General features: G+C 40.2%; 1 protein-coding gene and 1 long non-coding RNA gene across 2 annotated transcripts in view; both read left to right on the plus strand.

Moving 5' to 3' along the window:
- Nucleotides 1-17637, plus strand: part of LOC118232142 (basement membrane-specific heparan sulfate proteoglycan core protein-like) — a 1449502-nt gene that overhangs the window by 510133 nt on the left and 921732 nt on the right. The gene's annotated exons all lie outside the window — the stretch shown is intronic.
- On the plus strand, nt 11714-13481 carry LOC118232398. Its single transcript, XR_004766281.1, has 2 exons — nt 11714-11858; nt 13383-13481. It is a non-coding gene; the product is annotated as an uncharacterized LOC118232398 (long non-coding RNA).

The raw sequence follows: 17637 nt of genomic DNA on the forward strand, positions 1-17637 counted from the left end.
GCCATGCTCTTCAATACCTTGTTGGTAATCGTCCTCTCCGTGTCAGGTAAATTGTTTGTGTTTTTTTTTTTCCAAATGTTGTTCTGATGTTTCAGTCTACATATATAGTATTTATCAGCATGTGTTCATATTTATTATTCTCCCTTCATTAACTCAATCAGAACCAACAAAAGTGAATGCATTTAAATTGCATTAAAGAATGAATATACTTTATGTAAATTAATGTTCTACAGTACATTAGTTTAGAGTAGTGCAACAAGCTCATCTGAAGAGAGGGGAAAAAGAGAGAACCTTTAAGATGAAGTTCCTCTTCACACTCAGCGTTGAAACTGAGACAGAGGCATGATATAAATATCTGTGGCTGTACTAGATGATCGGAGCTGTTTATTGTGCATGTTGCATTCTTAGAATGATGACACAAGTATTCCGGTGCCACGTTTTAATGAAAGCAGTTTGTTTTCACTGCAAGCAAAACATAACAGTTTTCAGCCGACGGTATATGCAGACACTCGCTCATAACTTGCTTGGTTTGCTACTACATTCTAGCAAAGCTAGCTACTAAGCAAAACTTCCTGTACCTCTGAAACTCACACTGATCAGGGCTACTGCCATCTACTGACTATCTATTAGTATTGAAATACAAGTACAATTATTGATGTTCAATAGTTTTGGAGAAGTTAGGTGCAATTGTTTTAAAGTTTTGTTAATTGAATCCCTTATCTGTCATGTTGCCAACACATCTGTGTTTTAAAGGATTTCTGAGCAGTGTGTTTGTGTGTGTGCGTGCGTGAATTTGTGTGTGTGTGTGTGTGAGTGTGTGTGTATGTTTGTGTGCGCGCATTTGCGTATGTGTGCGCATGTGTGTGTGTATGTATGTGTATGTATACATGTGTTTGTGTGTATGTGTGCACATGTGTGTGTGCGCGCTCGTGTGTGTGTGTGTATGTGAGTGTGTGTGTGTCTGCGTGTGTGTGTGTGTGTGTGTGTGTGCTTTTGTGTGTTTGTATTTTTCAGGTGTTCTGAGCCAGTGGAGTTGGGGAGTGACTTACACCCCTGAGAGAATCTGTGCCTTAAAGAGGTCTTCAGTAAACATGAGCTGCACTTACTCAAATCCCATTAATTGCACAGTGCAGAAAACATTCTGGTTTATTCACTGGAACAAGCCACAGGAGCCTGAGGACCTGTCCAAGGACCCAGAGTACTCTCACCGTGTGGAGTACCTGGGGAATCAGAACAATGACTGCACTTTTAGAATAAACCAACTGAGTGAAACTGATTCAAAAACATACCGATTCAGGGTCCTGACCGCCTGTGATGAATATACTGGAGAACCTGGTGTCGCTTTGGAAGTCACTGGTAATTATTCTATGCTATAAACTCAGAGGATTATCTACCCACAAGTATGACTGGAAGCTTTTTTACAGGTTTAATTTGCTATTTGCAGATCTACAGGTGATGGTGTATCCTGACACAGTCACAGAGGGACAGAGTGTGAGACTGACCTGTAGCACCACCTGCACTCTGACTGGCAGCCCAGCCTTCATCTGGTACAGGGACGGATCTCCTCTGCCCTTCACTGGTCAGAGTCACCAGTTCACAGCCAGCAGGGAAGACCGAAGCCGCTACTCCTGTGCTGTAAAAGGCTATGAGCTTCAGTCCCCTGCAGTGGCTCTTAATGTGAGATGTGAGTACCAGAGGCCAAACTTCTTCAAATCTCACAGTATTGAAATTTTTCAATTATATTTTTCAGCTAAATTGTAAAGATTATACTATGCTGCATGTAAATGTTCTGTCATTATAGCGTTGCATGAAACTTCAATACCTGAAAGCATGCCATAATGCAATGATGGGAAAACACTACATACAGTATGATTGAGTCAGGTTTAAATTTCACATGAAACTACAAACCATTGTTCCCTCCTTCAGATTCTCCCAAGAGCATCTCAGTATAAATATATCAGTATATTTATATAGATGTCACCCCTCAGTGTGACATCTATATAAAACTGCAGGACCTGTTATTTTCTCTTTCAGATCCTCCGAAGATCGTCTCAGTATCAGTGAGCCCCTCTGGTGAAATAGTGGAGGGCAGTTCAGTGACTCTGACCTGCAGCAGCGATGCCAACCCACCAGTGCAGAGATACACCTGGTATAAGAATAGAGCTGAACTCTCATGGGGAGGATCCAGTTACACCTTTAAAAGCATCACACAGCAGGATGCAGGAGAATACAACTGTGTGGTAGGGAATGGGATTGGGACAAAAACATCTCCTACTAACCACCTTGATGTGAAGTGTGAGTATATCAGTGCATCTCAGCTTCAGACACACAGAGCAGAGAGTCAGTATCTCCTGAGTGTCTTTGGGTAACTTCACAACAGTAAGACACTGAGGAAAGCAGTCACACTGGCCAGTGGAGGAGAAATCAGGTTTAATTACATTATCATACAATGATAAGCCTGATCATACTGACATGTCTTAGGTAAAACGTGTAGTCATTTTGACTTTGCAAAGGGCAAAATAAGTACCACATGCAGCTGTTCAACTTTAAAAAATGAAATTATCATTATTAATATAGATGCTAAAACGACATATCTAAATACTTCTGTCACTTTTGAAAACTTGATTCTGCTGGGTCATTTTCCAACTACCATAAAAAGCTACAGTATATCCAGTTCATTTTTTAACAAAGCATGATATACTGGGATATTTACTGTAACAGGTTCTGCAGTACTTTTCCACACAAACCACAAAATCCGTCGTTGTTAGAGGCACCAAGGCTTTATTGTGCGCTCGATACCAAAAACACGGAAACAAAAACAAAACACAAGCGATAAGGACGGGGATTAGATGGCATGCCGCTCCCGCGTGCATCTCTCATTCCAACACCCCGGTCTCACTGCAGGCAGAGCATATAAACTATTACCAATCAATTGTAACTGCAAACAGGCGTGGTTGTTAGCCAGCTGTACTGCTCCCACTCTGCCTGCAGATGGCGACCTAACCACACCACCCCTCCACATCACGTTGTGAGATTTCAGCTCCATTATAAACATTACTTTGAAATAAATGTCTCTGCTAGTGTTTTGAGGCGCAACACAACGAGTGAGAAATTATATGGAATTGAGCACATTTTTCTAATGATTTTAGATGTTCCCAAGAATACCTCAGTGTGAATTTTAATTAAAACTGCAGGACCTGTTAATTTCTCTTTCAGATCCTCCGAAGAGCGTATCAGTATCAGGGAGTCCCTCTGGTAAAATAGTGGAGGGCAGATCAGTGACTCTGACCTGCAGCAGCAGCGATGCCAACCCAGCAGAGCAGAAATATGCCTGGTATAAGAAGACTGGATTTGTATTCTCGAGGAGAGGATCAGAACAGAGTTACACCATTAAAAGCATCATACTGCAGGATGCAGGAGAATACTACTGTGAGGCAGAGAATGCGATTGGGACAAAAAGATCTCCTACTAAACATCTTGATGTGCAGTGTGAGTATATCAGTGCATCTCAGCTTCAGACACAGAGCAGAGAGTCAGTATCTCCTGAGTGTCTTTGGGCAACTTCACAGCAGTAAGACACTGAGTAAAGCAGTCACACTGACCAGTGGAGGAGAAATCAGTTATAATTACATTATCATTCAGTGAAGAGCCTGATCATACTGACATGTCTTAGGTAAATCGTGTAGTCATTTTGAGTTTGCAAAGAGCAAAAAAAGGAACCACATGCAGCTGTTCAACTTAAAAAAAAAAAATGAAGTCATCATTATTAATGAAGATGCTAAAAAGACATATCTAAATACTGCTGTCACTTTTGAAAACTTGATTCTGCTGTGTCATTTTCCAAACTACCTTAAAAAGCTACAGTATATCCAGTTCATATTGTAACAAAGCATGATATACTGGGATATTTACTGTAACAGGTTCTGCAGTCCTTTTCCCCACAAAGCACACAATCCGTCATTGTTAGAGGCACCAAGGCTTTATTGTGCGCTCGATACCAAAAACACGGAAACAAAAACAAAACAAAAACAAAAGAAAACACACACACACGATAAGGACAGGGATTAGATGGCATGCCTGTCCCGCGTGCGTCTCTCATTCCAGCACCCCAGTCTCACTGCAGGCAGAGCATATAAACAATTAGCAATCAATTGTAATTGCAAACAGGCATGGTTGATAGCCAGCTATACTGCTCCCACTCCGCCTGCAGATGGCGCCCTAACCACACCACTCCTCCACATCACATTGTGAGATTTCAGCTCCATTATAAACATTACTTTGAAATAAATGTCTCTGCTAGTGTTTTGAGATGCAACACAGCGAGAGAGAAATTATAGGGAACTGAACACATTTTTCTAATGATTTTAGATGCTCCCAAGAATATCTCTGTGTGAATTTTAATTAAAACTGCAGGACCTGTTAATTTCTATTTCAGATCCTCCGAAGAGCGTCTCAGTATCAGGGAGTCCCTCTGGTAAAATAGTGGAGGGCAGATCAGTGACTCTGACCTGCAGCAGCAGCGTTGCCAACCCAGCAGAGCAGAAATATGCCTGGTATAAGAAGACTGGATTTGTATTCTCGAGGAGAGGATCAGAACAGAGTTACACCATTAAAAGCATCATACTGCAGGATGCAGGAGAATACTACTGTGAGGCAGAGAATGCGATTGGGACAAAAAGATCTCCTACTAAACATCTTGATGTGCAGTGTGAGTATATCAGTGCATCTCAGCTTCAGACACAGAGCAGAGAGTCAGTATCTCCTGAGTGTCTTTGGGCAACTTCACAGCAGTAAGACACTGAGTAAAGCAGTCACACTGACCAGTGGAGGAGAAATTAGTTATAATTACATTATCATTCAGTGAAGAGCCTGATCATACTGACATGTCTTAGGTAAAACGTGTAGTCATTTTGAGTTTGCAAAGAGCAAAAAAAGGAACCACATGCAGCTGTTCAACTTAAAAAAAAAAAATGAAGTCATCATTATTAATGAAGATGCTAAAAAGACATATCTAAATACTGCTGTCACTTTTTAAAACTTGATTCTGCTGTGTCATTTTCCAAACTACCTTAAAAAGCTACAGTATATCCAGTTCATATTGTAACAAAGCATGATATTCTGGGATATTTACTGTAACAGGTTCTGCAGTCCTTTTCCCCACAAAGCACACAATCCGTCATTGTTAGAGGCACCAAGGCTTTATTGTGCGCTCGATACCAAAAACACGGAAACAAAAACAAAACAAAAACAAAACAAAACACACACGATGAGGACGGGGATTAGATGGCATGCCGCTCCCGCGTGCGTCTCTCATTCCAGCACCCCGGTCTCACTGCAGGCAGAGCATATAATCTATTACCAATCAATTGTAATTGCAAACAGGCGTGGTTGTATGCCAGCTATACTGCTCCCACTCCGCCTGCAGATGGCGCCCTAACCACACCACTGCTCCACATCACATTGTGAGATTTCAGCTCCATTATAAACATTACTTTGAAATAAATGTCTCTGCTAGTGTTTTGAGATGCAACACAGTGAGTGAGAAATTATATGGAATTGAGCACATTTTTCTAATGATTTTAGATGTTCCCAAGAATACCTCAGTGTGAATTTTAATTAAAACTGCAGGACCTGTTAATTTCTCTTTCAGATCCTCCGAAGAGCGTATCAGTATCAGGGAGTCCCTCTGGTAAAATAGTGGAGGGCAGATCAGTGACTCTGACCTGCAGCAGCAGCGATGCCAACCCAGCAGAGCAGAAATATGCCTGGTATAAGAAGACTGGATTTGTATTCTCGAGGAGAGGATCAGAACAGAGTTACACCATTAAAAGCATCATACTGCAGGATGCAGGAGAATACTACTGTGAGGCAGAGAATGCGATTGGGACAAAAAGATCTCCTACTAAACATCTTGATGTGCAGTGTGAGTATATCAGTGCATCTCAGCTTCAGACACAGAGCAGAGAGTCAGTATCTCCTGAGTGTCTTTGGGCAACTTCACAGCAGTAAGACACTGAGTAAAGCAGTCACACTGACCAGTGGAGGAGAAATCAGTTATAATTACATTATCATTCAGTGAAGAGCCTGATCATACTGACATGTCTTAGGTAAAACGTGTAGTCATTTTGAGTTTGCAAAGAGCAAAAAAAGGAACCACATGCAGCTGTTCAACTTAAAAAAAAAAATGAAGTCATCATTATTAATGAAGATGCTAAAAAGACATATCTAAATACTGCTGTCACTTTTTAAAACTTGATTCTGCTGTGTCATTTTCCAAACTACCTTAAAAAGCTACAGTATATCCAGTTCATATTGTAACAAAGCATGATATTCTGGGATATTTACTGTAACAGGTTCTGCAGTCCTTTTCCCCACAAAGCACACAATCCGTCATTGTTAGAGGCACCAAGGCTTTATTGTGCGCTCGATACCAAAAACACGGAAACAAAAACAAAACAAAAACAAAACAAAACACACACGATGAGGACGGGGATTAGATGGCATGCCGCTCCCGCGTGCGTCTCTCATTCCAGCACCCCGGTCTCACTGCAGGCAGAGCATATAAACTATTACCAATCAATTGTAATTGCAAACAGGCGTGGTTGTATGCCAGCTATACTGCTCCCACTCCGCCTGCAGATGGCGCCCTAACCACACCACTGCTCCACATCACATTGTGAGATTTCAGCTCCATTATAAACATTACTTTGAAATAAATGTCTCTGCTAGTGTTTTGAGATGCAACACAGTGAGTGAGAAATTATATGGAATTGAGCACATTTTTCTAATGATTTTAGATGTTCCCAAGAATACCTCAGTGTGAATTTTAATTAAAACTGCAGGACCTGTTAATTTCTCTTTCAGATCCTCCGAAGAGCGTATCAGTATCAGGGAGTCCCTCTGGTAAAATAGTGGAGGGCAGATCAGTGACTCTGACCTGCAGCAGCAGCGATGCCAACCCAGCAGAGCAGAAATATGCCTGGTATAAGAAGACTGGATTTGTATTCTCGAGGAGAGGATCAGAACAGAGTTACACCATTAAAAGCATCATACTGCAGGATGCAGGAGAATACTACTGTGAGGCAGAGAATGCGATTGGGACAAAAAGATCTCCTACTAAACATCTTGATGTGCAGTGTGAGTATATCAGTGCATCTCAGCTTCAGACACAGAGCAGAGAGTCAGTATCTCCTGAGTGTCTTTGGGCAACTTCACAGCAGTAAGACACTGAGTAAAGCAGTCACACTGACCAGTGGAGGAGAAATCAGTTATAATTACATTATCATTCAGTGAAGAGCCTGATCATACTGACATGTCTTAGGTAAATCGTGTAGTCATTTTGAGTTTGCAAAGAGCAAAAAAAGGAACCACATGCAGCTGTTCAACTTAAAAAAAAAAAATGAAGTCATCATTATTAATGAAGATGCTAAAAAGACATATCTAAATACTGCTGTCACTTTTGAAAACTTGATTCTGCTGTGTCATTTTCCAAACTACCTTAAAAAGCTACAGTATATCCAGTTCATATTGTAACAAAGCATGATATACTGGGATATTTACTGTAACAGGTTCTGCAGTCCTTTTCCCCACAAAGCACACAATCCGTCATTGTTAGAGGCACCAAGGCTTTATTGTGCGCTCGATACCAAAAACACGGAAACAAAAACAAAACAAAAACAAAACAAAACACACACGATGAGGACGGGGATTAGATGGCATGCCGCTCCCGCGTGCGTCTCTCATTCCAGCACCCCGGTCTCACTGCAGGCAGAGCATATAAACTATTACCAATCAATTGTAATTGCAAACAGGCGTGGTTGTATGCCAGCTATACTGCTCCCACTCCGCCTGCAGATGGCGCCCTAACCACACCACTGCTCCACATCACATTGTGAGATTTCAGCTCCATTATAAACATTACTTTGAAATAAATGTCTCTGCTAGTGTTTTGAGATGCAACACAGTGAGTGAGAAATTATATGGAATTGAGCACATTTTTCTAATGATTTTAGATGTTCCCAAGAATACCTCAGTGTGAATTTTAATTAAAACTGCAGGACCTGTTAATTTCTCTTTCAGATCCTCCGAAGAGCGTATCAGTATCAGGGAGTCCCTCTGGTAAAATAGTGGAGGGCAGATCAGTGACTCTGACCTGCAGCAGCAGCGATGCCAACCCAGCAGAGCAGAAATATGCCTGGTATAAGAAGACTGGATTTGTATTCTCGAGGAGAGGATCAGAACAGAGTTACACCATTAAAAGCATCATACTGCAGGATGCAGGAGAATACTACTGTGAGGCAGAGAATGCGATTGGGACAAAAAGATCTCCTACTAAACATCTTGATGTGCAGTGTGAGTATATCAGTGCATCTCAGCTTCAGACACAGAGCAGAGAGTCAGTATCTCCTGAGTGTCTTTGGGCAACTTCACAGCAGTAAGACACTGAGTAAAGCAGTCACACTGACCAGTGGAGGAGAAATCAGTTATAATTACATTATCATTCAGTGAAGAGCCTGATCATACTGACATGTCTTAGGTAAAACGTGTAGTCATTTTGAGTTTGCAAAGAGCAAAAAAAGGAACCACATGCAGCTGTTCAACTTAAAAAAAAAAAATGAAGTCATCATTATTAATGAAGATGCTAAAAAGACATATCTAAATACTGCTGTCACTTTTTAAAACTTGATTCTGCTGTGTCATTTTCCAAACTACCTTAAAAAGCTACAGTATATCCAGTTCATATTGTAACAAAGCATGATATTCTGGGATATTTACTGTAACAGGTTCTGCAGTCCTTTTCCCCACAAAGCACACAATCCGTCATTGTTAGAGGCACCAAGGCTTTATTGTGCGCTCGATACCAAAAACACGGAAACAAAAACAAAACAAAAACAAAACAAAACACACACGATGAGGACGGGGATTAGATGGCATGCCGCTCCCGCGTGCGTCTCTCATTCCAGCACCCCGGTCTCACTGCAGGCAGAGCATATAATCTATTACCAATCAATTGTAATTGCAAACAGGCGTGGTTGTATGCCAGCTATACTGCTCCCACTCCGCCTGCAGATGGCGCCCTAACCACACCACTGCTCCACATCACATTGTGAGATTTCAGCTCCATTATAAACATTACTTTGAAATAAATGTCTCTGCTAGTGTTTTGAGATGCAACACAGTGAGTGAGAAATTATATGGAATTGAGCACATTTTTCTAATGATTTTAGATGTTCCCAAGAATACCTCAGTGTGAATTTTTATTAAAACTGCAGGACCTGTTAATTTCTCTTTCAGATCCTCCGAAGAGCGTATCAGTATCAGGGAGTCCCTCTGGTAAAATAGTGGAGGGCAGTTCAGTGACTCTGATCTGCAGCAGCGATGCCAACCCACCAGTGAAGAGATATACCTGGTATCAGAATAATAGAACTGTCTCCTCAGAGACAGGACGACCAGTGGACAGTTACACCATTAAAAACATCACACTGCAGGATGCAGGAGAATACTACTGTGAGGCAGGGAATGGGATTGGGACAAACAGATCTCCTCTTAAACATCTTGATGTGCAGTCTGCTCTACAGGTCACAGTGCAAGGTAGGACCAGAACATATTTGATACAATATTTTACGTGATACTGATTATGATCCTTAAGCTACAAAGCAATGCTGATCATGATACAGAGGGTACGATCTGAAATGGATCACAATAGATGATAGTGCAGTGTCACAAAAAATTTCACCATGCCTATGTTGCTTAAAATTCAGATGTACAATAAGTTCTAGTAAAGATAAGCACAGATGGGTATATTTTTTCATTCATAAACTTTCACCTTACAGCCATTGGTGCGGCTGTCAAATGAACACTGCTATATCATATCTGACATGGGTACATCTCTCTGACTTTGCTTAGGAGATCAGTCACTGATCGCGGCTGCAGCTGTGGGAGTGCCTGCCATTTTGGCTCTTGTGTTTCTGGGTGTTGTGTGCGTGAGGTACGTGGCTGAAAATGGGTCGGTTTGTGAAGTGTGAATTGTGTCTGATTTAGACTCACAGTTTAGAACAAGTGTACATTTCTGTAGAATCTTGTTGTCATGCACTAACTACATTACATCATGCTGATGCCATATCCCCCCCTCTAATGTCTGATTAGTGCTTAGAGCATTACATTATTAGTCATTTTATTTTATTGCGATGTCGATTTTCATACACTATGACTGATGAGTTTTAGTGTCCCAATAATTTTAATATCAGACCTATATTATGGGGTAACAAAATCCCATTAAAGCTTGTTCCTAATATGAATCATGTGGACAGCTGCAGGCCATGATGAAGTCTTGACAAACACATCAATTTGCCCTTGAGCTGCAGTCAGTGTTGGTTTGAATAAAGCAGAACTACATTTACTGGGCAGGAAGAAGCCTCTCATAACTCAGGCTCACTTCCTGTGACCAAATGACATCTGAATAATAAAAAATATACTCATACATGGGCACTATTGCCTCAACAATACACATCATTCAAACAAATGCAAATTGTTGTTTGCACAAGAGGGGGTTCTTTAAATATTTGTCTGAAGGTAGATTTACTTTTTATTTTTATTATTTTTTTCTGAATAATCAGGAGGAGAAAATTAAGAAATGAGACAGAAGGGGGCAGGCAGGTGAGTTAATGAAATCAGTCTGCATATGTGTATACATGTATTTATCTATGGATGTAATATACTTTTATTTATATACATTGTTTAAGCAAAAACTGAAATTCAATAACACTTTCTATGATGCCTGTCTATAATCCATTATATACTACTTATAATGCCTTATAGCCTGCTCATAATACAGTATAATTAGAGTTATGAAGACTGTTTAACACTCATAATGCTTTATAACAGTAATCATAAGACATGATTTATTTATTTATATAGCACCTTTCTTACAAATAATTAGAAAAAAAAGTAATGTGTGCCAAATGGCCTTGAAGGTTTATTAGATTATGTACAGTGGTTATGATCTCTGTGTCATTTTTCAGTGTGTTGACATGCTTAATGGAAATATTTCAGGAGTTCATTATGTGTATTCCCCTGTAAAGGACAGTATCAGTTTCTCAAATGGGTTTGTAGTATGTGACAGTAACATGCTACACAGTACAATACTGCTTATGTGCTTGTAATTATCTGTTCATTACATACAGAGGCAGGGAGAGTGACTTGTACTGTATGTGTTGTATTCACCTGGTTTCAGTGAATAAATACACAGAGATTATTGTAGTGATGAAGGTTTACTGCTATTGGTTATTGAAAATATATGCTTTGAAATGAATAGAGTATTTCAGTGTGAAATCGTTCCAAGATGTTAAGAAAACCCACTGTAAAATTGGTCATTATAGAGAGAAAATAAATTGTATTAAGTGTATTACATTTGTATGTCTGGTTCAGTCGATATTTAACTGCTGATGGCATGAATTTGAAAAGAAAACAATGATTCATTAGCTGTTTTTTTATATCAGGTTAAATGCATGTTTTGGAGTTAATGGGGGTGAGTAGCTCACTCCACTCTGAGGAGCTCACTGAAATGAACAGGACTTTCTGTGGAACTTTCCAATCCTTCTCCTGCCTCTTTTCTTTACCCTGCAGGGAAATAAAAGCCCCATTTGTGGCAACGTCTCAGGGATGGCAATGAGTCACACTGGAACACAGGGTACGGACAGAGACGACAGTGAAGTTCCCCTCTATGCCTCTGTTCAGCCCGCTAACACCCGCAACCAGGAAGAGCTTCTACCCTCCACTGTTCAAAAGCCACTCCCCCAGTGTGAGGAGGGTGTTCAGTACGCCAGCATCCAGATCCGCCCCTCCAGTGCTGCCCCCAGGTGAGAATATCCCACCTTTATATTACCTGTGCTGACTGTCGCTGTGTCAGGTCTATTATCTCTCTCCAGCAGCTTTTATCATAGACTGCTCTCTCTGACTGGAGCCAGACGAGGCCTCTATGGAGTCAGCAGGAGAACGACCCTCACTGGATAGACCAGAGCGTCTCACTGGATAGACCAGAGTGTCTCACTGGATAGACCAGAGTGTCTCACTGGACAGGCCAGAGTGTCTCACTGGATAGACCAGAGTGTCTCACTGGATAGACCAGAGTGTCTCACTGGATAGACCAGAGTGTCTCACTGGACAGGCCAGAGTGTCTCACTGGACAGGCCAGAGTGTCTCACTGGATAGACCAGAGTGTCTCACTGGTTTATAGACCATACTATCTCACTGGATAGACCAGAGTGTCTCACTGGATAGACCATACTGTCTCACTGGATAGACCAGAGTGTCTCACTGGATAGACCAGAGTGTCTCACTGGATAGACCAGAGTGTCTCACTGGACAGGCCAGAGTGTCTCACTGGATAGACCAGAGTGTCTCACTGGATAGACCAGAGTGTCTCACTGGACAGGCCAGAGTGTCTCACTGGACAGGCCAGAGTGTCTCACTGGATAGACCAGAGTGTCTCACTGGTTTATAGACCATACTATCTCACTGGATAGACCAGAGTGTCTCACTGGATAGACCATACTGTCTCACTGGATAAACCAGAGTGTCTCACTGGATAGACCAGAGCTTCTCACTGGTTAATAGACCAGAGAGTCTCACTGGATTGACCAGAGTGTCTCACTGGGGAGAGCTGAGATGGGTGTGCTGTGATTTATATTGGGAAAAAAACATAAAGAAGTATTTTGATTCTCATAGTAGATGTGTTACATTTATGTCAGCGTGTACAATATTAGAAGTTAATGATAGCCAAAAAACGTACATCCATAACACTTGGACATGTAAGCATGTACAAAACAAACCCTCGAAACAAAATACAAATGAGCATTTCAGAGGAAAATGCAATTGAGCATTTCTGAGATTCCAGTACTTCTCAGTACATCTGTAACAGTTCATATATTGATGTGTTTGTAGGACCAGGTGTTGGCTTGATGCACACTATTTCTATATTTTGGTTGCTTGTTTGTTGCAGTCCCAAAGCCCAGTTCAAGTATTTTAAAATGTTGCAATCCCTCGCTGCTGCTTTGCTAAGAACTTCTCTGCCTGGTCAAAAGAAGAACGTGGTAATACGAGGACTGGATGTTCCACTGATCTAGATTCATCATTTGGTTTGTTCAGCTTGTCAACTTTCTTCTCTTTTCATCTCCCTGCTGTGTGACCTCAGCCTATGACATCACACTGATGTAATGTTTTCCAAAATTCCAGATAACTGTTCTGTAGCTAAAGCTTCTGCTTGTGCTTCATGTTGCAAGGTGTGTCTAAATGTGATAAAGGCTCAGGCAGGATTGACTTAAATGAGAATGGGAATGTCTATGACTTTAATAGAGTCTAAATGCACTGTTTTCTCCATGCAGGTCACCAGCCCCATCCGTAAAGGAAGACTGTGTTCTCTACAGCACACTTCGAAAACTGGACAAGTGAAAATAAACCAGGAAGATATCTTGCTTCATAAACTGTGGACCAATGCTGGTTATTCAATGTAAATTTGGACATTTCTTTTAATGTGTGAGCATTTCCTGTGTTTTATCTTGAACTTTAAACAGCAAATTGTCTGCAAAGTAATCCTCAAGCGGTATGAACCAAACATTTCCTTCACTGGATGATACATTTTAGAGTATTTATTAAAACCAGTGAACTTAAACTCTCCTCATGAACTCAGGTCACATGACTGTGCCTTTGTCATATGACCAGGATGACTGTGGTTATTGGGTCTGCAAAGATGTACCCAGAATGGATCATTCCTTTGGCATTCTATCAAAATTTACATGCATAACAGCTCATGTCTTCATATTGTACACAAAGTATTATCAAGATGTTGGTGACTGAAAGCCATTATCATTGCTGAATGTATTCGTTGGCCAAGTATACTGGAGAATTGAGCTCTATATATAATTCAATTTTTTTATTTTTTTTAATACTTGTATAACATTTACTTTACTATGACATTCTTGTGCACATTTTGTGATTATATTATGCTTATTACTGAACTGATCCCATCTAGAGTATAAATTCACATGAGGTGAATTTGTTTTTCACATTCTTAGTGTTTATTTTTTGTATTGCTAAACGTTAGAATTCAGAGCATACCTTGAATTTTTTTAACAATCATTTAATGAAACAAACAAAATTAACCTATGCTTGAACAATTTTGTAAGTAAACCATGTACTGTAGGTGTTATATGTATATATAGCAGACACAGGATGGGTAAGGAACCCAGTGGAAAAATTTAGCAAAAGATGTCATCAGTACTGTCATTTATGTTTTAGTACGGAGTGAGACCTGCACCACATTGAGTTAAATGAAATAAATAGAAAATATATCTTTTATAAACTGTTAAAAAAAAAAAAAAACTAAAGCACCCAGATTCTTGTAGGTTAGACATGCTGTTTGTGGCAGTGAAATTACCCTCAGGAGGAGCGATGAATGCAGTGCACCTTTTCTGCCTGTAGATGGCACTATTACTGTAGTACATGAGTCCTGTCTGAGCGATTCAGATCGATTTCCCCCAAGATCTTTTGCGAAGCTGAATTAAGTAATCTGGTTTAGGTAATGGTTTTTTGTATGGGGCTCCTGAACCTAAGAGTGTTTACCTATGTCTGATGCCTATCACACCTTTTGCAGACTCATTAATATTAAGCTCTTCTGCTTTTACAGGCTGTTTATACTGTACATGTATTGGAATAGGACAAGCCTCAGACCTTAGCAACAATGTGTGCATTAGCAGATAGCTTCCTGCTAGTAGCTTTAGTTCACATTGCCAATTCAGTCACAGATGTTTTAATTCAGTCATGCACATGCAGCTGGATGCATATTTTTATTTGTTATTGTTTTACAAGATCTGAAATAAAGACAAAATTCATCTGGGAACAGACAGAGATGCTGAAATTTAAAAAACATTTAAAAAAAAAACAGAAACATTGTCTGTATTAATTGCACATCAGTGAATGGAATAAAGGTCTCAAGTGAATTCATACATGTGCTTATGTGAGATGTGTGATTGAACTGCTGCACCAATTTAAATGGTTTGTGGACTGGGAAGGCCTCTGTAAGTGTAGAGAGAGGGAGTGGTCCAAAGTGTGGGGGGGGGGGGGGGGGGCCCAGAAAAAGGCACAGAGACAGGGGAGTGTTCTTCAGGTATTTTTGTTGGAGGGAAGGTAGCCAGCTTTCCAGAGAGTTTTAAGAGTGATCGATAAGCAGTGCTGTATTGTAAGTTATAGTAGTGATAGCCCGTCCGCACATTTCCAAGGATTAAACAAGGCAAAGGCAGAATCCCTGTGCTGGCTGGCTGTTTCCGAGTATTTGCTCACGCTACAGAAACACGGCAACGACGAAGCACTCACCCACGGCCTTACGCCATGTTGTTTGCATGCGTTTGCATGCGTGTGCATGCGTGTGCATGCGTGTGCATGCGTGTGCACTGAAGTGTGTACGTCAGCATGTCTGTCTTATAGAGCGAGTGGATTCATGAATATTTACAAATGTAAAGTTTGACTTCATTATTGCATATGTCAAAATGGATCAGGAATTATGCCTGTAAGCAGAATTGTTATGTTTATTTTATAATATCCAAAATAAACATAATTGCAATTGATTGGGATTAAGAGCAGCTGTTGTCATTGATATTCATATTGGAATCTGAATCTCAATAAGAGAATGGAGTTACCCAGCCTTTTAAAAATGTACTGTTAGTCCTGACCAGACGCAAAGCTAATGACTGCGGTTGTTCTGCCATTTTTATCAGTTAACTTTTAAAATGTGCAAGACTTGAAAAACGGGAAGTGAGTCAGATCTGCACCAGCCAGTTAATCAAATTCTACTTTTATATTTAGCGTGAAGAACTTCAGCCACACTGCTCTATCAGTAAGGCTGTTTTATACTAATGGCTCATTAGCAAACCAGATCAGGCCAGATCAGAACTCTCCCGGTAAGTGTATTATCATATTATTTCATTTAGTCTAAAATGTGTTACAGTATTTTGTAGTGAAAGAAGATTAAACTGGAATCAAATACAAAAATAAAATGTATAAATTATTGCTATTTCTTCCATGCAAATAACATTCATCAAGTGACAGCCTGTACGAGTCTCTGCTGTCTGGACTGTGTGAGCTCTTCATTAAAGCCTGAGCATTTAGGGACATTAGCAGCACATTAACTCACTGTGTGAGCTTGTGTAGTATTTGTTAGTCTGGTATTTATGCTAATAAATAGAATCCTCTGACAATCTTTGTTTCTGCCATTCATTTTTACAGTGTAAATAATTATCAAGACCTGTATATGTGTATTCTGATAAGTATTTTCAATCTGATGCAGCCATGCTCTTCAAAACCGTGTTGGTAATCGACCTCTCTGTGCCAAGTAAATTGTTTTTTTTTCTTCCAAAATGTAGTTCTGATGTTTCAGTCTACATATACAGTATTTATCAGCATGTGTTTCTGTTTATTAGTCTCCCTTTGTAATGGCTTTCTGTTTTGCAAGTTCAAATTAAGCCATGTAAGACGCCTTCGGGACAGCTCTACGTGCTTCACTTCCCAAAACAACGTTTTTTGCCTTGTACTCACGTTTGCTATGGTCTTCTTAGTTGATTTCAGAATTTCCACGAAGCAGGTTGTTTATTTTGTATGTATGAGTGTGCATGCGGTGTGTAGTGCAATGGCCTTCAATGAACACTCAAACAAAAGGCTACGATGCATGCATCAAAATAAAGAAACCTATCAAAGGCAAATAACGTTGTTCCTCAAATTGAAAATAGCCTAAATCAAAAATAAAACACAATCAAATAATTTAGGCTAGTATTTCTTTCAGTATATTAAATTCAAAGGCAGTGTGTAGGTAGAGCAATGCGAAGCCTTGTATAGCCGTAGAACACTGTATGTCCGCAACGTCTTCTCAGCTCAAATGCACACATGCTCTAATTATTGGCATCGCAGCACAACATCATTATTCAGGTAGCCACTAGGGGGCACCATTTAAATATTTACAATAACTCATAAGAGATTTGGCTCCAACACCCTTCATTAACTCAATCAGAAGCAAAAGTGAATACATTTAAATTGCTTTAGAAAGGAGAAAGGAGTGTATGTAATTTCCATAAAATAATGTTCTACAGTACATTAGCTTAGAGTAGTGCAACGTTTCTCATCTGAAGAGAGAGGGGGGAAAAGAGTGAACTTATAAGAAGTTCCTCTTCAGCTTTAAAACTGAGAAAGAGGCATGATATAAATATCTGTGGTTTTACTAAATGATCAGAGCTGTCTCAGAATGACGACACAAGTATTCTGGTGCCACATATTTGAATGAAAGCAGTTTGTTTTCACTGCAAGCAAAACATAACAGTTTTTAGCTGACAGTATACCTCAGATACTCGCTCTTGATGAGATACGAACATCTGTCCACTCCTTTCATCTTCTGTGAAAGTACAGTGTGTGCAGTCTTTATGTTAATATGGCGCTTATAGGCTAAGCAACAGAAGCTGAATATTGTCATTTACATTGAAACATGGTTCCGTCTTTCGTTCTGGCTTTTAAACGACAGTTAAAACATTTTACACAGCTGTGCTGCTCATGTTGTCAGGGTTCTGTTGTCTTCTGTTGTCTTCCCCCTTGTTGTGC

The sequence above is a fragment of the Anguilla anguilla genome, chromosome 1, assembly GCF_013347855.1.
Source record: "Anguilla anguilla isolate fAngAng1 chromosome 1, fAngAng1.pri, whole genome shotgun sequence".
Lineage (NCBI taxonomy): Eukaryota > Metazoa > Chordata > Actinopteri > Anguilliformes > Anguillidae > Anguilla > Anguilla anguilla.